A 21,819-nucleotide genomic window follows, 5' to 3' on the forward strand; every position below is an offset into this window, starting at 1 on the left:
TCTTGAAACTCAAGTGACTTCCTCCTCTTGTCATGATAACTCTTTTGACGACTCTGAGCCATCCTCATCTTCTCCTGAATCATCTTAATCTTTTCTGTAGTCTGTTGAACAATTTCCGGTCCGACCACAGCACTCTCACCGGACTCACACCAACATAACGGTGTCCGACATCTCCTACCATACAAAGCTTCAAACGGCGCCATACCAATGCTCGAATGAAAACTATTGTTGTAGGTAAACTCAATCAAAGGTAAATAACAATCCCAACCACCTCCTTTTTCCAAAACACAAGCTCTCAAAAGATCTTCTAATGACTGAATCGTCCTCTCAGTCTGACCGTCAGTCTGCGGATGATATGCAGAACTCAATCTCAGCTTAGTTCCCAAAGCTCTCTGCAAACCTTCCCAGAACTTCGATGTAAATCTAGGATCTCTGTCCGAAACAATACTCGACGGAATACCATGCAAACTTACAATCTTCTCAATATACAACTCAGCCAATTTTTCTAACGGATAATCCATTCTAATCGGAATGAAATGAGCCGACTTTGTTAATCTGTCAACAATCACCCAAATAGCTTCAAAATTCTTACTTGTCCTCGATAAACCAGAAACAAAATCCATACTGATACTATCCCACTTCCACTCTGGAATAGCCAACGGTTGCATTAGCCCAGACGGCTTCTGATGCTCAATCTTTGACTTCTGACAAGTCAAACAAGAATAGACAAAACTCGCAATTTCTCTTTTCATTCCCGGCCACCAAAATAACTTCTTCAAATCATGATACATCTTCGTAGCTCCAGGATGAATACTCAGACCACTACGATGTCCTTCCTCAAGAATACTCTTCTTAAGCTCGGTAACATCCGGAATACACACCCGACTACCAAACTTCAAAATACCATTCTCATCAACTCTGAATTCGCCACCTTGACCTTGATTCACTAGAGTCAACTTATCAACCAAAAGCATATCAGATTTTTGACCCTCTCTGATCTCATCCAGAATACCACTCGTCAACTTCAACATTCCCAATTTAACACTATTGTGAGTACTCTCACACACCAAACTCAAGTCTCTAAACTGTTCAATTAAATCCAATTCCTTAACCATTAACATAGACATATGTAATGATTTCCGACTCAATGCATCAGCCACTACGTTTGCTTTACCCGGATGGTAATTCAACCCAAAGTCATAATCCTTCAGAAACTCTAACCATCTTCTCTGCCTCATATTCAGCTCTTTCTGATCAAACAAATACTTTAAACTTTTGTGGTCACTGAAAACCTCAAATCTTGACCCGTACAAGTAATGTCTCTATAACTTCAGAACAAACACCACAGCTGCCAACTCTAAATCGTGCGTCGGATAGTTCCTCTCATGAACCCTCAGCTGTCTTGAAGCATAAGCTATAACCTGCTTATTCTGCATCAACACGCCACCCAAACCCAACAATGAAGCATCGCAATAAACTTCAAATGATTCCGACGAACTCGGTAATATCAGAATAGGAGCAGTAGTCAACCTTCTCTTTAGCTCTTGGAAACCTTCTTCACATTTTGAGTCCCAAACAAACGCTTGCCCCTTTCTAGTCAACATCGTCAACGGTAACGCCAACTTAGAAAATCCCTCAATGAACTTCCTATAATAACCAGCCAAACCAAGAAAACTTCGAATCTCAGCAACAGACTTCAGAGCTTCCCACTTAGATACCGCTTCTATCTTAGAAGGATCAACAGCCACACCACCTCTTGAAATCACATGACCAAGAAAACTTACCTCTCCTAACCAAAATTCGCACTTGGACAATTTAGCAAATAACTTCTTTTCTCGTAGGACTTCTAAAACCACTCTCAAATGTTCAGCATGCTCTTCTTCAGATTTCGAATACACCAAAATATCATCAATAAACACCACAACAAACTTGTCTAGGTACGGATGGAAAATCCTATTCATATACTCCATAAATACTCCAGGTGCATTAGTCACACCAAAAGGCATTACAGAATACTCATAATGTCCATACCTTGTTCTGAAAGCAGTCTTCTGAATATCCTCTGTTTTCACACGGATCTGATGATACCCAGATCTCAAATCTATTTTACTGAACACACTTGCACCAACCAACTGATCCATCAAATCATCAATCCTCGGCAAAGGATACCGATTCTTGATCGTCACTTTATTCAGTTGCCTGTAGTCCACACACAATCTCATAGTACCTTCTTTCTTCTTAACCAATAGCACTGGTGCACCCCACGGTGACACACTCGGACGAATAAATTTCTTATCCAATAGATCTTCCAACTGACTCTTCAATTCAGTTAACTCAACAGCAGACATACGGTACGGAGCCATCGATATCGGCCTAGTACCAGGTACCAAGTCAATAGAGAACTCCACTTCACGCTCTGGCGGCAATTCATTCACTTCTTCCGGAAACACATCAGGAAAATCACACACCACAGCTAGGTCGCAAATCATCAGTTTATCTTTAGCCTCCAAAGTCGCTAACAGCATAAACAACTCTGCCCCATCAGCTACTTCCTCATCCACTTGTCTCGCTGATAGAAACAAACTCTTTCCTTCCTCACTCTCAGGAAATATCACAGTCTTATCAAAACAATTGATAGAAACTCGGTTAAACACCAACCAGTTCATACCCAGAATAACATCAATCTGCACTAGTGGAAGACACACTAGGTCCATTCCAAAGTCCCTACCAAAAATACTCAAAGGACAGTTTAAACAAACCGAAGTAGTAGTCACTGAACCCTTCGCAGGAGTATCAATTACCATACTACCAAACATCTCAGATATCTCTAACTTAAGTTTCACAGCACAATCCAAAGATATAAAGGAATGAGTCGCACCTGTGTCAATAATAGCTACAAGAGGAAAGCCATTAATATAACACGTACCTCGGATCAAACGATCATCTGCAGAAGTCTCAGAACCCGATAAAGCAAAGACCTTGCCTCCTGACTGATTCCCTTTCTTCGGCTTCTGACACTGACTTCCAATATGCCCTTCTTCTCCGCAATTAAAACAAATCACTTCCTTGTGCTTGCAATCAGCTATTGCATGGCCAATCTTACCACAGCGAAAACACCTCTTTACTTCAGCAGTGCATACATTACTCTTATGACCAGCCTGACCACACTTGAAGCAAACTATACCAGTAGGAGCACCTCCCCCACTAGCTCTCTGAGCCGGAGCAGCTCTTTGTCTCCCTTTTCCAGCTGGAACATCATACGGCTTGCCACGGTTTTGATGTTGCTTGCCTCTGCGGTCACTGACAATCTTGTAATGAGCATTATTGTCTTCTTCAAATATCCTGCAGCTATCAACCAAATCAGTAAAAATGCGTATCTTCTGATACCCAACAGCCTTCTTAATTTCAGAGCGCAATCCGTTCTCAAACTTGATGCACTTCGAAAATTCAGCACCACCACCAGTGTAATGAGGATAAAATTTGGACAGCTCCACAAATTTCGCAGCATAATCAGTGACAGACATGTTTCCTTGCTTCAGCTCAAGGAACTCGATTTCCTTCTTACCACGGACATCTTCCGGATAATACTTCCTCAGAAATTCCCTACGGAATACATCCCAAGTAATGTCTTCACCTGCCACGGTCAACCTCTTGTGAGTCTCTAGCCACCAGTCATCAACTTCGACTGCTAGCATGTGAGTACCATACCGAACCTTCTGAGCTGGAGTGCAATCCATAACACGGAAGATTCTCTCAATCTCTTTCAACCATCCCAAGGCTGCATCTGGATCATGCTTCCCTTTAAACACCGGCGGATTCTCTCTCTGAAAAGTCGCCAAGCTACGTGACCCAGCATCACCACCAGCATTTGGCAAGTTCTGCACCGCTTGTGCCATTGCTTGCATTGCGGCAGCCATTGCAGCGTCATTCCTTCCAGCCATTTCAACTTATCAATACAACACAACTTAACGTTAGATTAATAACAATTACACAATTGTTAGACAGTAATGACACGACAACTGGCCGGACAGACCGACCTGCTCTGATACCACTAATGTAACACCCTTCTAAAATACCCCAAATATTTAATTAAAACAACAGCATATAAATCAATATCAGAGTAATCATGCACCAAGGGTGTCACATAATACTTCACATAATTCACCGTAAAAATCAGTCATGCTCATTATTTAATTCAACATAAACACTTCTTTAAAAATTCGCAGCGGATAGAAACATTCAACATCTGTAATATCTTAAAATTAACATTTATTCAACAAATAAAACATCCCGTCCCGATGTTACATCTATCAGAGCATGACCCACTAAAACCACTCTAGACTTCAAGCACTAGCTTCTACTCAACTCACTGCTCGTTACCTGAAAAATATAACTGTAAGGGTGAGTTCCTCAATCGATATAACAAATATTATAAATCATCATGTTATGTTAAGTAACTTTACACGTTAATCACCCACATCATATCATGCATTCGGTAGCAGCATATTCAACTCAACATCATATTCAAACACAACGTAAATGCAACTCAAATGAGACTCGACTCTTCATGCATGTGGTACCATTTGGAGTAAAACTCCCAACTTAAAATCATTGCCAGTTTAGTGGGCATCAAGGCATAAGCCTTCAACTTTCAACTTAGAATTTTTGCCAATCCAGGCCAACGTGGTGTGAGCAAAAGCCCCATAATTTTGCCAATCCAGGCCAACGTGGTGTGAGCAAAAGCCCCGACTTAATGCATATGAATGTATATGGCATGTACGACTTGAAGTTCCACAACATAATAACAACGACAACATAACAGCTTTTTCAGCAACAACAACTTAAAAATCAACTTTGGCTCATCAGCCTACAACTCAGCATTTTCAACAAAACAACTTATATTCAACTTTGGCTCATCAGCCTACAACTTAATATTTTCCACAAAAACAACTTATCAACATATTTGCATCAACATTTCGCAACATAGACTCCACGAATTTATTTATCACAATTGGATACAATAGGCCAATCACCAATTACACTTACATCATAAAAATCAACCATTTTTACATACTGCAACAGTGTTAACCGGTTAACGCTATAGGTTAACCGGTTAACGCAGGAAAATTACACTTCCAGGCAAAACGCAACAGTGTTAACCGGTTAACGCTATAGGTTAACCGGTTAACGCAGGCAAAACTCAACATTTTTCACAATTTATAACAGTGTTAACCGGTTAACACCCTGGGTTAACCGGTTAACGCAGGCGAAACAGCAGTTCCTGCGCTAACACAAGGCAGAATGCAGAGTTTCCGCATTTTCCGCCGTTGGAGGACTTCCGGACCTCCGATTCAACTTCCGTAAAAAGCTATACGCTCAGAAATTCACAATACACTCAAACACAAATTCAATTTCAGCTTTAATACAACTTATTCAACATAATTTCTCAACATTCTAAATCCCAATTAGGGTCAATCGACGGCTTATCACTACCCATTACATGTTAATCGATAATACCCATTAAACGACGATAAACCCCCCTTACCTTAACAATCCGGCAACTCTTCGAGCTTCAAGCTTTTCCGTTCTCCAACCTTTGCTCTACAGCTCCTTCTCTTGCCCTTTTTCCTCTTTCACGATGCTTCTCTGCTTTTTCACGTAAAACCCTTCTGTTCCAAAAATAAGACTCTTTCTCTTATTTCCAACATATATATTTTCCAAATAATTATTACTCCAAATAATAATAATAATAATCCAATAATTCAACTTTATTTAATTAAATTAATAAAATAATATTAACTCAATTAAATAATTCTCTTATTTTAATAGGGGTGTTACATATGGAGGTCAGGAAGAGTTGGCTGTAATTGTATACACCGATGCTAGCTTCCAGACAGATAAGGATGACTTTAGATCGCAATCTGATTATGTGTTTTGCTTAAACGGTGGCGCTGTGAGCTGGAAAAGTTCAAAGCAAGATACAGTTGTTGATTCTACAACCGAGCCCGAGTATATTGTTGCCTCAAGTGCAGCAAAGGAAGCTGTTTGGATCAAAAAGTTCATTAGTAAACTTGGCATAGTTCCTAGCATTGTGGATCCCATTGGTCTCTACTGTGATAACAATGGTTCTATCGCACAAGCCAAGGAGCCTAGATCTCACCAACGATCCAAACACATACTTAGGCGTTATCATCTCATTCGAGAGATAATAGATAGAGGAGATGTGAAAATATGCAGAGTACCTACACTTGACAATATTGCTGACCCACTGACAAAGCCTCTTGCGCAGCAGAAGCATGATGGCCATACTAGATCTATGGGTATTAAGGGTATGCCTGATTGGCTCTAGTGCTAGTGGGAGATTGTTGGTGTAAGCCCTAGAGGCCAATACTTTTGGTACTTGTATCGAATTATTTATTAATAATAAAAGGCTTTTTCTTTATTACGTTTGTTTAATAAAGTCCCTAGAATAGCTAGTATGTTTAATGTATCAAGTATGACTTAATCATGAGATCACATTAAACATAAGGACACTATTCTTAAAGTATCCGTAGTCGAGCTTTATTGTGAAGTGGGATGACATTAGAGCATTAAGACTATTATGTATATAGACTGATGATCACATCTCATGGATCATGGATAAGGAGTTATCAAGTCTTAAACATAGGTATGAATATTAAGAGTAATATTTATACTGGATTGACCCGCTATGAGAATACTATACAAAAAGTTATGCAAAGTGTCATAAGTTATTCTCATGGTGATAATGGTGTATACCACTCTTCGACCTAAAACCACTATGGACCCTAGATGTAGAATCGAGTGCTTTATTGCTGATCAAACGTTGTCCGTAACTGGATAACCATAAAGACAGTTGATGGGTACTCTACGAAGCATGCTGAGGGACATGAGTGACCTAGATGGAATTTGCCCATCCCGCATAACAGGATAAATGTCTATGGGCCCAATATTGAACTGGACAAGGATGACACGGTCTATGCCTTGTGTTCAATATAGACATAAGGGCAAAAGGGTAATTATACACATAAATATTATCACAGAAGGAATTGTCAGATCACATGACATTTTCATGTCTTGGGTAGCAGTGATGTGTTGTTAGATACCGCTCACTGTTTATTATGTTAAATACATGATTTAATATAATTGTCGATGCCGCGAAAACCTACAGGGTCACACACAAAGGACGGAGTGATGAGAGATAGAGTAACTAAGGAACACCGTAAGGTACGGTGCCCTGAAGTGAATTGTAGAACATCGTAAAGGTACGATGTACTTAAGTTGAATACGAAATATGGTAAGGTACCATGAGCTTAAGTGATTTTGGGCATATTATAATATGTGGGCCAAAATACACTTAAGTGGGCTTTTTAGCTTGAAGCCCACATAAGTGGTTCTATAAATAGAACCCTTGTGCAGAAGCATTAATGGCGGTTGCATTATTTTTGTTTTCTCTCTCTCTCTCTCTCTCTCTCTCTCTCTCTCTCTCACTCAAAGCCTTCATTCGTACCAGCTAGCACTGAGATTGAAGGAATCCGTTCGTGTGGACTGAGTAGAGACGTTGTCATCGTTCAACGTTCGTGATCGCTCCGTGGATCTGCATCAAAGGTTTTGATCGTCACAAGAGATCTGCACTAAAGGTTTCAATCGTCACAAGAGGTAAATATTCTATCACTGATCATGACCATTCGTAAGGATCTCTAAGGAGAAAATTTTAATTTCCGCTGCGTTTTGGATCGCAATTCTCCTTCAGCAAATTGGAATTAGTCTAGCAAAAAATAAGGGAAATAAACAAAAACTAAGAAATAAAGGAGGAGTCAAAAGAAAAATCCTCAAGCAAGAACAAAGTCGTGTAGCTACAAACCAAACTCGTGAAAGGTGCTGCCACTCCAAAAACCTCGTTGGTTCATTAACCTTCACTTCTACCATTAAAAGTCCCTTTTGGAAAATAAGCGCTTGTTTCGAACTAGCTAAACATAGGACTGAAGAACATAAAGGAGAATGCGTAGGTTAGAAAAAGTTTTTAGCCATAAATCAGTTTTTATAAAACTATGAACCAGGCCACATTACAACATGCAAAAGACCTAATTAAAGCAGGGTTTACTTCGATTATGTATTTTCAGCAGGACCGTGTTGCTTTAAAATTCATCAACCATGGCCGAAATATTATGGGTCTTCCACAAACTAATAAGTAGTGGTTTCAGGAAGTGATGCAACTATCCGAGCTAAGAGACTTGTGCATGATCTATCATGTTACTGTTAACCATGGTAAGCTATCTGTATTTGTAGAGAGATGCCACTCGGAGACGTCATCATTTCATCTTTCACATGGTGAGATATTTATCACATTAGACAATGTATTGTGCCTGCTACATCTTCCGATCAGGGGGATACTGCTAGACCACGACATAATTAACATAAATGACGCATTGGAGATGATGGTATACTATCAGGGAGCTGACCCAGAGGATACCATGAAGGAGTTAGAAGCCATCTGATGGGCTCATGCTAAGTTTTGGTTCCTAGCGAGGTTGTACACATAGCAGTTGCATGATGCAGAGCAAGCTGCTGATGGTGAATAGTAGATTGTAGAGCATAGAGCATATGCTTTGAGAGCATACCTATTGTATTTGATTGACACGTCCATTTTTATGGATAATAGTACCACTTATGTGGATGTGGTATACATGCGATACTTCGATGACTTAAATCAAACCCATGAGTAAAATTGGGGGCCGCTTGTTTGGTCTACCTGTACTCCAAGTTAGTTGAAAGTTATATGTGGAAGACCAAATAGATGGATTGCAACATCACACTTTTGACATTAATATTTATGTGTCATTTACATAACGTTTTTGTTATGACATTACTAATGTTTCATATGTACCATTTCTAGGCTTGGATCCTTAAGCACTTCCCACGCATATTTGGTTGGTCATTTGTTCTGACCTACAGTGAGGATATACCATGTGCTTCTATATTCATCCCGCTCAAAGGGAATCATGCGACTGAGCCATACTGAGTGTAGCTTGACCACTTGGTAGTAGAGGATATACACTTCCATACTTACGTCACTCACTGTGAGACGCGTCGCTTTGACGACATAGCCTTCTACTCTGGATGGTTGACTTGCGGTTCACATCTGGCATATCATGATCTGCCTAAGCGTGTCATGTGGCAGTTTAGCTGCATGCAGTTTATTCTGAGAGAGTCTTCTGAGTCTAAACATCTCGCTATGACACGTAGGGATATGGATACCACATTTGATTATTATCTTAATCATCTAGCACCAATATGATTTTGTTGTTTGTCTTATCACTTTTGTCTCTTTTATTACTGTTTATTGAACCTCCTTCATGATTGCATATCTCTGAATCAAGTTTTTAATCAATTCGTTTTTAGCATGCATAATTCAATTGTTATATTTGAGTTTAGTCATCATGCTTTTAGTCAATTGGTCGCGTCAGTGGAACAAGAACCATATGAGTTGTTGATTCAAGTTAGGTTGAAAGGAAAATTTCAAAGTATTATCTTATGAGCAATAGATGAGAAATGTTGATATATGTATTATCTTATGAGTTGGTTCTTATGTGTTGGATTGTATATGCAAGTTGATTCATGAACCTTGTCTCGACATTGTGAGTTGTAATCATGCTTTGAATTTTGGTTAGGTGTGTCTATGTATGGTCATGACTTGAAATTGGGCTTTGTTTGTTGCAGGGCTATTATACATATGAGGTGGGTTGGCCTGGAATTGCATAACACACATGGTTCATGAAGGTTTGATCAAAGCATGAAAGATATTGAGATCTTTAATCACTTTGAGGCACAAGAATAAAAGACTTATGAGAATAAAGACCAAAGAACTTTGTTAGGGTTCTAGGATATTTAGTTAACTTTAGTCAACTGTTTGACCAAAAAGTCAACAGTTGACCAAAACTCTATTGTAGGTCAAAAATATAATTTTGTGTAGAATTTGCTTTAGGACCCTTTTTAATGTAATTGGATGCTTTTGAAATGAAAATGGCCTTTTGAATTAAATTGTGACTTATGTTACAAGAAAGCACTTTTCCCTTCAAGCTTGCATTTTGAATTTTGAATTGAATTTAAACCTTGATTGAATATGAAATTGAATGAATCTATCTTGATTTCTTTGACTTGAATCCAAATTGTAAATCCTTGAATCAAATGAACAACTAATCAACTAGCCATGTAAGACTTCCATAAAGAATGGTCAACCTTGAAGCATGTCTCCCAAATTAATTGCCCATGATGTAATCAACATAACCAAAACATATACTAAAGATTAGGGTTCCATGAAGATTCAACTTAAGAACAAAGATCAATCATTAACTTGTTGTGCCCATAATCTACAATGTCGAGATGAAGCACAATGACCATAAGCTTGCAAATCATAATTTAGTGCCTTATATCTTAAATAACAAGAAACCTTTGAATCAATGATGCTATTTTAAAAAAATGCAATTGTAAATGAATGTCATATGATGGATGATTAGGGCATTTGAATATGCAGATGCAATGAGCCATGAGCCAGATGAAGTGAAAAAGTAGGGCAAATTTTAGGGTATGACAGCTACCCCTATTTAATCATCTTGGATAAGAATGTACGAATGACGATAGCTTTTCGGGCATTCAAGGTATAAGATAATTAAATACAAGAATATTCAAAAATTTGTCCATTGAAAATGGATTAATATAATTTAAGGAAGGCAAGTGTATTATTGTGAATTTTTTTATTGGGATATGGAATGGTAGGTAGGCTTTTGTAGGTTTATTTTGTTGGGGATTGACTGAAATATTCGTTGGGGAAATAGACCAGCTACAAGAGAAATATTTGATATACATGATATGCAATGTATGATGTATGTGGTGTATATGCTTGATTCATATGAATATTATGCATGCTATGCAACAATCTGGGTTATTAGGTGGAAGGAATGATTGGTATTGACTGTGTCTAATCCATATTCTCACTCGACAATTACATTAATAACGGGTCTATTGACCGTGTCTAATTGACTCAAAAGTTTGAGAATATGTCGGACGATGATGATCCAAGGGAGCATATAATAGAGCACCTGTTTTTAAAAGTCAAGATTTATGTTGATTGGAAAGAGAACATATATGTACATTTACTATCAGTTGACAAATATCTATGGGTATTTGTCATTGATGGTCCTTTTATTCCTAAGGGTGACATTGATGTTGTTAAACACCTAGAGGATTAGACATGTAATGAAACCAAACAATCTTCATATGATTTGAAAGCGAGGAACATACTTATCTCAACTTTAAGCGTGAAAGTATTCTACTCAATTTCACATCATAAGAATGCTAAAAGTATGTCTTATGGCTTAAGCAACAATTGTTAGATTATGATTTAAAAATTGACTTCATTTTTATTAAGTGTGATAGTACTAAGAATTTTGGACTCCATTCACGAACTAAACACATTGAGATTCGACACCATTTTTTTAGAGATAATGTTGAAAAAATAGGGTGTTGTTTTTGAATACGCTGACACAAAAAATCAGCTTGCTGTTATTTTTACAAAACCATTGTCATCAAAACTTTTCACGAGATATGTAAGGATTTGAGAATCTTAGATTCCTCGTGCTTTAAATAGATCAAGCATTCTGTTTAATTTCATTTATTGTATATACTTCATTTTCATTAACACTATTTTGTAGCAAATTATAGTTTCACCGATTACATTGGTATGTCTCTATAACTCTTGTATTCAGTTTTATATCATTGTGTGTATGTTTTTTATGGATTTGTTCATTGGTTTGCTTATTACCTTCTTTACATTACTCATTCATCTTTAACATGTTTTTGACTTCTTCTTTTTTGCATTTAAGTTTTTTTAAATGTGTGTTGATAAGTATGTGCATTTGGCCATTCATAAACCTGTTCATGCATTATTAAATCTTTCTTTAATTATAGTTTTGATCACTTAATTAGATTTTTTTAAATAACCACATTTTTCAAATTTAATACTGAAATAACCATTTAAAAAAAACGAAAATAACCACATTTCCAAACAGATGCGCTAGTTGATCTGGCGCATCCATTTAATATTAAGAGGAGGCGCCAGCTCCCTTGGCGCATGCTTCTAAAGCATTGAATGGAGGCGCCAGGGTTGCTGGCACATGTGTCTATGCATTGGTGTATGCGCCAATGCATCTGACGCATACACCTTAATTCTTTTTTTAATTCCCAAACACACATTGCATGCATGTGCTAGATGCATGGGCGCATGTGGCTAAAGACACATGCATGTGCCAGCAACCCTGGCGCCTCCATGCAATGCTCTAGAAGCATGCGCCAAGGAAGTTGGTGCCTCCTCTTAGGATAAACGGATGCGCCAGATCAACTGGCGCATCTGTTTGGAAATGTGGTTATTTTCGTATTTTTTTTGTAAAAATGGTTATTTCAGTATTTAATTTGGAAAATGTTGTTATTTTTAAAAAAAGTCACTTAATTGTATGTTGATTGAATATTTTTGCATGTCTATTTTTCATTTTGTTGCATGTAGCATGTCTATCTTCGTATTATGTATCTGATCCTTGTTGTTGTATATTCTTAGCTATTTAGTTCACGTGTTCATCTGAATTTATTGTTTTGCGGCTGATTATTTGGTATTTTCTCTTTTCGATCTATATATTTTTAATGTTATCAAAGGGGGAGAAGTTGTAATGTGAGTCTAGAATTGTTTTCTGCATTTTATGTCGTGCTGTTTGTGTGCAATGTTTCAGGGAGAGCACATACATTTATTTTCTATGACTCAAAGTCGACTAAATTTCAAGTGAAAATTTGCCAAGCATAAAAAAGGAGGAGGTTCAAGTTGCATGTCCTTACTACATTCAGGGGGAGAGCCCCAATAAAGTTTTGTTGCTTTTCTTATCGTGTTCGTCTCATATATTATTGTTTATTGAGTCTCCTTCATGATTGCACATCTCTGAATCAATGTTTGAATTGATTAGTTTTTAGCATGCATAATTCAATTGTTATATTTTGAGTTTGATCATACTGCTTTTGGTCAATTGGTTAAGTTAGTGGAAAAATAACCATATGTGTTGTTGATTCAAGTTAGGTTGAAAACAAAATCTCAAAGTATTTTGAAAATCATGAAAAATTGATATTTTATGTGCATGACTCTAATCATGTACATATCATGAATCAAATCAAATTGAACAACGACAAACATAAATTTTTCAATACCTGTGACTCGAATCACACTTTTACCTTGATTCGAACCAGGCAACATTGTGATTTGAATCACAAGTTGCACTTGATTCTTTAAGCTTCAACCTCTAGTTTTGATTTCAAATCTTGATAATGATATATTTGTAATTGATTTTGGGAGACACTGTCTTGAAACTAATCGTTCTTGAAGGTTTGGTAAGGTTTTTCAGGAAACTTGCAAGATTGAGGTTATTGTCATTGGTAGTGACAAATTCTAGTGAAAAGAATGAGGTACTTCTCGCCAGCTGACCTTGGCAGTGACTGCGTGGAAGGCTACAAACAAGGTGGAGTTCTTCTCAATCTTTAGACCATTTATTGCTTAAGAAATCAGTGGGATAAAAAGGTGATTGCCGCACACGAAGATTGTGATCAGATTGGTGAAGTTGGAAGATTAAAGAAGCAAGAATCGAGTAAAGATTTTGCAAAAGAACTTAGCATTAACATGTATACAAGTCGAGATCCAAATAAGAGATTTTTTTTCTCAACATTATTGTGGATTATTGATTGTATAAACTCTTATAATATTTGTCAAAATAAAAAGGAACAAAACAGGTTCCAATGGTAAACCATTGAAGAGTAGAGTAGGAAAAATGAGGACGAACGCCGAACCACTATACATCCCGGTGCACTCTCTCTCTCTCTCTCTCTCTCTCTCTCTCTCTCTCTCTCTCTCTCTCTCTCTCTCATCTCTCTCTCTCTCTCTCTCTCTCTCTCTCTCTACTCTCTCTCTCTCTCTCTCTCTCTCTCTCTCTCTCTCCCTCTCTCTCTCTCTCTCTGCATTTTAATCTTCGTTTCCATTCTTCCTTTCGCTTTTCATCTTTATGAGTTTTCAATTATGCGTAGTTTATCGTTTATTGAGTTGATAGCGATTTATTATGTAAGATTATGTTTTGTTAGAATTGGTACCTAATTGAGGTTTAATGTTTATTAAACTCTAGAAAACTAATGTTGTTAGAATCTGGTATTAATTGAATCATTGCATAAGACACATCTCGTGTAATGTACAATTACTCAATTAATCATTGTCTTTGAACAATATGTGACTTTTGTGAATTGTGTATTTTTCAACGTGATTGGATTCCAATACAAGCATAAAATTTCTATTTTAGCTTTAAGACTTCAACGCTTTTTTGAAAAAGTCTAATATTTCATTTTTGGAAAATCGATTAATTTTTTTAATTATGGTCTATTCACCCCCTCTAGACCGTTTATGTACTCCATATTCTCACCAACAACGGATGCACCCAGTGATATTTCAGGGTGTCGCGTCCTTATATGACACCAGATACTCCAGAAGATCCACCTAGACCAGCTCATGAGGAGATACTAGAGAAGGAGCAGGGTAGGGCATATCGTAATGTTGATGTGTTGCCTAAATGTCATTGTATCATGAAGATTGTTAGACGTGTATAAACACAAGACTCTTTTCGAATGACGTTCTAAATGCCATGATGGAGGAGGCACGTGAGACAGTGCAATACATGAAGCAACATAGGAACAAGGGGTTCGTGTCTGTCATACACAATATTATATAATAATTGTATTAGAAACACTATTTCCGATTCTATTTTATTTTGATTTCATTGTGTACTCCAAATTTATTATTTTTTATGTTATTTTTATATTATTTCGAAAGTGTATGGTTTAATTTATATAAAATTAAAAAATAATTTTATAGTTATAATATATCGTCAAAGTCATCAGAGCATCTCTAAATCAAAGTCAAACTTAATGTCTAGTTTAGTTTCGAAGATATATCTCTAGATTTTGTTTAATGTAAATATGGAGAAGATGCATCTTCAGCAAAATTTATGTCAAAAAAAATGACGTTTCATTAAGGAATGCATGATATGTACATAGAGTTGTTTCCGAGAAACATCTCCGAATAAGTTTTGAAAAAAATATGGATGAGACTCGGTTAAGACATCTTTCGATGAGAAACATGATGCGTCTCTCTTATGATAGATTTTCGAAATTAAAAGGGTATTTTTGAATTTTTATTCCACCAAAATTAACAATTCCCCCTGGACTTTGCCACTTATCCAAAAAAAAAAATAACGAATGAATCATTAACCCTAGATATGAAAGCCAGGAATATATCACCACTTGCAACGTCTTGCTCCGCTTGTGCTCCGGTAAGATTTTATAGTTTTATTCTAAAATTGCTATATCTTGTTCCCAAGGTGAAAAAAAAGTCTCTTACCATGGATTCGAAACCTTTGATTTTGCGAAACCTTGGAATGCATATTGATATAGGATTTAACATTTAAAATTGTTATGGTGGTCCTCGTGAATTTCATAATTCTTCTCTTTTAAGGCAGTAAAAATCTATATAATACCGACACCTCTGAGAAAAAGGGTGTCCGTGTTGGTGTTGGTGTCGACCACTTGTCAGGATCGTTTTTGGAGTGTCTGTGCCCAATACCCGACAAAAATACCCCTTTTTCTCCTCAGCAGTATCCTTAGTGGATCTTTTCCTAGAAAAGTATATCCTTGATATGTTCATCCTAACCAGTGACGGATATCTTTTCTTTTCCTGTGGAGTTTATCCTTGATATGTTCACTTTAACCGGTGACGGATATTCTCTTCTCTGGTATTCTACCCAGTAAAAAGGTAGTTGTAATTCCTACTCTTTTGTTTCCCAGAGAGTTAATCCTTGATATGTTCATCTTAAGCAATGACGGGTTTTCTTCTCCTTGTTGGTTTTCTACCCAGTAACCGGTAGTTGTAAATCCTACTTTTCTTCTCTGCAGAGTCAATCCTTGATATGTCACTTTAACCGGTGACAGATTTTCTCTTCTTTGGTACTCTATCCAGTAACTGATAAATGTAATCCCTACTTTTTCCCCTTTTCAGAGTCTATCCTTGATATGTTCACTTTCATCAGTGACGGATTTTCTCTTTGATCGGTCTTCTACCCAGTAACCGGTAGTTATAAATCCTACTTTGTCCCCTCGCAGAGTTAATCCTTGATATGTTCATCCTAACCGATGACAGATTCTCTCTCTAACGGTTTTCTATCCAGTTGTCGATAGATGTAATTCCTTTTTGTTGTTCAGTTGGTATATCCTTGATATGTTCATCCTAACCGATGACGGATATCCTCCTTAACATCCCCAGGAAAGTCTATCCTTGATATGTTCATCTTAACCGATGACAGATTTTCTTCCCTGTTGAGTTTATCCTTGATATGTTCATCTTAACCGATGACAGATACTCTCACCCTTTGGTCTTCTGCCAAGTAACTGGTAGTTGTAAATCCTATTTTTCTATAGTTTTCCCCAACAAGGCTATTCTTACCCAGTAACCGGTAATGAATATTCCTCCTGCTTTTCCTCAGTGAGTCATCCTTGATATGTTCATCCTAACCAATGACGGGTGGTCTCTTTGTCAGATTTTTATTATCTCCTTACCCAGTAACAGGTAGTAGGTAATAGATTCCTGCTCCTCCTGTGCTGAAGTTTATTTCTTCCCCAGTTGAGTTGAGTGCATATTTCCTTAGTGAAATCGCTTTTTCCTGCACGAGTCGAGTATTTCAGTTTTATCCTGACTTATTCGTATCCCCTGCAAATGTTGTTGTTCCCCCGGATGAGTCTTTCCATTTTGTATGGATTTCCTCGAGTCCCCCAATAGTTTTAAGTCGTAGCCTGGCCTACGGATAACTCATTTTTTATCCCCCAGAGTCTCTGTCTCCCCAGTGAGTTTTCCTTATGGAATGCATTATACTCCTGCGGACTTTCGGTCTCTCTGATTTCTTTTTCCTTTGTGGCAATATTTCCCCACAGAGCATTGACTTTTGCATTCATATCATATGCATCATGAGGTCTCTTAGGGACCAAAATTTGTTTCTCTATGTTGTTATTTAAGCCCATTCTACTGAGTCGAGCCGAAGATTTTAACCTTCACCTCCTCAGTTAGAATATCCTTAAATAGGGGCAGCTGTAAGACCCCAATTTTAACCCTAAGATCCCTCATCCACTTCATCATAAGCATTAGCATTAGGATCATACCTTGGCATCCTCCTTACCCCTCTTTCATTGGGTTTGTTTTGGGAGAGATCATCAAGCATTTTGTGATTATATCATACTTGTATTTTATCATTTCACTAACCAAAATACCAAAAATATGTCTTTGTATCTATCTAACTCTTTTGTAGGTAGGGCATGATCTCATTGATTCATTAAGATCACATCTAGGGTTTGAGACCCTCATGAACAAAGAGCACAATCAAGAATTGATTCAAGAACGGTTATGAACATCATATATGAGTCCCAATGATCTCTACATATTATATTGATTAAATTTGCTTCAAGAGTTTGAGGGTGATTTGCCTTGGAAACCCTAGTTTGATTGGGTATCTTGAGTAACTTCTCCAACAAGCTATCTCACCAATTGATCAAATTTCTCAAGGGGTACTTCAAAATTCATTATCTTATGCATATATGATCTACCATGAGCCAATAAAGTCAAGAGAATTGGAAATTAGCAAGTTGGTTGATGGTGGTTGGCCAGATGGATTCATCTGATCAAAACGGGGTCTCCCTAGACCCTATATCCTACATTTTTCACCATATGAAAATGATCCCAAGAGAAAACTTACTCTAAATTACGTTATGAACAACTTTCATGTTGAGACCTAGGGCTAATTTTTCTTGGAAAATCATTTTCTATGTTGAAACATTATAGGTCATTTTGTCTAAACCCTAATTTGAAAGTCAACTTCCCAAGGCCATAACTTGCTCAATTTTTATGAGATGAAATATTTCTAAGTTTAATAATCAAATTCAATGTGTCTACTTCAACTTTTATGTTTGTAGTGGAAGCAAATCCAACTTCTTTGAACATGTGATATGAGGCTACATTATAGGTCACTTTTGACCTATACCATTGATCAAGTGATTTTTCAAAAATTCAAAAATGCATAACTCTATCATTTCAAATCCAAATGACATGAAATTGGTGACCATTTTTAAGGTCTTTGAGAGGGATACAACTTTGATGAAGACACTTTTCTCATTTGAAGCTCCTATATAAAGTTAGGCAAGGTGGACTATTGAGACATATGACTTGACACTTAGAAAATTTTTGATATGTCAAAATTTTCCAAACTTCCACCTCAGATATCTCCAAGTTCCAAGCTCCAAATGAAAAAGTGTTCAACATCAAACTTGTTCCTCTTGATCTCACCTTTCCAAAGAGCTAAAATATTTTTAAGTGTCCAAAAATTATGAAATTTTTTCTCCAAGGTCCTTTGACCTTGTTTGATCTATGATAAATCTCATGACCATTTATTTGGTGTTTTGATGAGATTTTAGGATTTGGACAAAACATATTTAAATTTAATGCATTATTTTACTATTTTTAATTGAATAAATGCCATTTTGATTGTGTTGACCATTTGTATTAACTTAATTGAGTTTCTCATTTGTTGTTGGGCCTTGGTCAAAGTTGATTTTACTTTGTCAAATTAATATTATTGGATTTAGGGGATTGATGGAATGTACATTCCATCTCCCAAAATGAATGAATAATATTAATTTGGTAAAAATTCTCCTTTGACCAATTTGTGATCTCATTCATCCATTTCCCTCTTCATCTAATTCCCCTTCTTCATTCATTCATTTTCAATTGGCCAATGATATCTCAAAGTCCTAATGCTAGTTGATTGAAAGATTAACATGAGTATGGATGAGATTAGGCCACCCCTTTGCATATTTTTTGTGTGTGTGGTATGTTTAATGAGCATAGTTCATAATACTATGTCTCCAACATGCATTAACACCAAAAGTCTATTACCCGGCCTCAAATAGTTGTGACTTCTATATAAGTCAAATTACGATTGCTTAACATAACGCTAAATTTGTGACATAAAAGGCATAAGCATTCTAGTTAGTGAGATTATAAGTCTCCCCTCTTCCATGGTATCGTGTGGAGACTTGGCCTTCTTTCCTTCCTTTGGAAGATGTTTTGGTTCAAGGATCCATGCTTGTGGAAAGTGGGTTGAGTGTTCTCCAAAGAATGTCTTGAAATCAAAAAGCAAAACAAAACTAACTACTAACTCACTAACCATTAACTTTTAATTTCAAATCTTTACTTTTAATGCAATTTACTTTTAGCACTTTATATCATTTGCCATTATACATATCATTCTAATTGTTTATGTTAATGTAATTTTCCCTTTGTCCATTTGGACCATATTGTGTGATATACTTTGTTGCTTTGCTTGTTTGTGTGGTCCTTTGCCATTAATGCACATAATAATAACAAAAAACCTAAACGACTTTTGAGTGGATTATTGGTTTGATCTTGCCCAATTGGACTTAGAACTTAGGAAACATTCCTTTGCTAATGGACTTGGCCAATTCCAATTTGTTGAAGAACCAAGTATTTGCAATTTGAATTCATCTGATACATCATTCAAGATCTCTCCAGTTCATCTGCAACATTGATCATTGTTAAGCTGTTATGTTGAACCTGTGACTTGTGGAATTATCTGCTACATAGGCTATCTTGAAGAAGATCATGAAGTGGATAAGCTTGGATGAGACCATCTTTATTTGATGCCTTTACTCTTCAAGATTGATATAATTGTGCATTTGTGTTGCTTGATTCTAAAAGTTCAAGGGAATTCTGAGTTTCTATTGACATACTTGTCTATTGGATTGCTCCCATTTGGTCAGATCTTTTCAACTTTAAACTTTTAAATTTTTTGTGTATAGGGTAGTCTCTTCATCTTCTCCCCACTTCTTTAATTTCAAAATATCTCCCTCAATTTTCAAAACCTTCTTTGTGTGAACTACTTTTGTTCCAAACTTTGACCATTTTCAAAAGAGGTAGAAACTTTGGCCTTATGCCACTGCATTTTCAAACTTATTTTCTTAAATCAAACTTGTAAATAAACTTAACTATACTCGACCTAAACTTTCAAAAAAGCCAAAAAGAACTAACTCATTCAAACCATTTTTAGGCCTTTGTGCCTTTCAAACTTAAATTTTGTTAAAATCAACACACTCATTTTGAAATTTATAGCACGAACTACGAGGTTTTGATCCCTCATTTTTATGTTGGTACGTAGGCACAAGACCGAAGGTCTTGTCAAACACAAAAATATAATTAATGAATTCTTTTATCATCCCCCCATTCTATTTGTTTGTAAACATCACTTTGTACAAAATACATATGCACACAAAAAGAGCTCCCTAGGAGTACCTAAGACACTTTGGGTGCTAACACATTCCCTTTGTGTAACCAACCCCCTTACCTGTGATCTCTGATTTTTATTAGTTTTTATTTGAAAACTTCTTACTAATTGGGTTTTGTTCGTACTTTTTCCCTTTTCCCTTGGAAACAATAAAAGCGCGGTGACGACTCTTGTTAATTGATCTCTAGCTTGTCAATAGCTTGATGATCATGAATTTCCCGCTACAAAGTCGAGATCCAGATAAGAGATTTTTTCTCAACATTATTGTGGATTATTGATTGTATAAACTCTTATAATATTTGTCAAAATAAAAAGGAACAAAACAGGTTCCAATGGTAAACCATTGAAGAGTAGAGTAGGAAAAATGAGGACGAACGCCGAACCACTATACATCCCGGTGCACTCTCTCTCTCTCTCTCTCTCTCTCTCTCTCTCTCTCTCTCTTGCATTTTAATTTTCGTTGGACAATTACATGCTTAGGTTTTTCAATTCTTAGCGTAGTTTATCGTTTATTGAGTTGATAACGATTTATTATGTAAGATTATGTTTTGTTAGAATTGATACCTAATTGAGGTTTAATGTTTATTAAACTCTAGAAAACTAATGTTGTTAGAATCTGGTATTAACTGAATCATTGCATAAGACACATCTCGTGTAATGTATAATTACTCAATTAATCATTGTCTTTGAACAATATGTGAATTTTGTGAATTGTGTATTTTTCAACGTGATTGGATTCCAATACAAGCATAAAATTTCTATTTTAGCTTTAAGACTTCAACGCTTTTTTGAAAAAGTCTAATATTTCATTTTTGGAAAATCGATTAATTTTTTTTAATTATGGTGTATTCACCCCCTCTAGACCGTTTATGTACTCCATATTCTCACCAACAACGGGTGCACCCAGTGATATTTCAGGGTGTCACGTCCTTATATGACACCAGATACTCCAGGAGATCCACCTAGATCAGCTCATGAGGAGATACTAGAGGAGGAGCAGGGTAGGGCATATCGTAATGTTGATGTGTTGTCTAAATGTCGTTGTATCATGAAGATTGTTAGACGTGTACAGACACAAGACTCTTTTCTGATGACGTTCTAAATGCCATGATGGAGGAGGCACGTGAGACAATGCAATACATGAAGCAACATAAGAACAAGGGGTCCGTGTCTGTCATACACAATATTATATAATAATTGTATTAGAAACACTATTTCCGATTCTATTTTATTTTGATTTCATTGTGTACTCCAAATTTATTATTTTTTATGTTATTTTTATATTATTTCGAAAGTGTATGGTTTAATTTATATAAAATTAAAAAATAAT

The sequence above is a fragment of the Lathyrus oleraceus genome, chromosome 3 (genome assembly GCF_024323335.1).
Source record: "Lathyrus oleraceus cultivar Zhongwan6 chromosome 3, CAAS_Psat_ZW6_1.0, whole genome shotgun sequence".
In the NCBI taxonomy this organism is placed as follows: domain Eukaryota; kingdom Viridiplantae; phylum Streptophyta; class Magnoliopsida; order Fabales; family Fabaceae; genus Lathyrus; species Lathyrus oleraceus.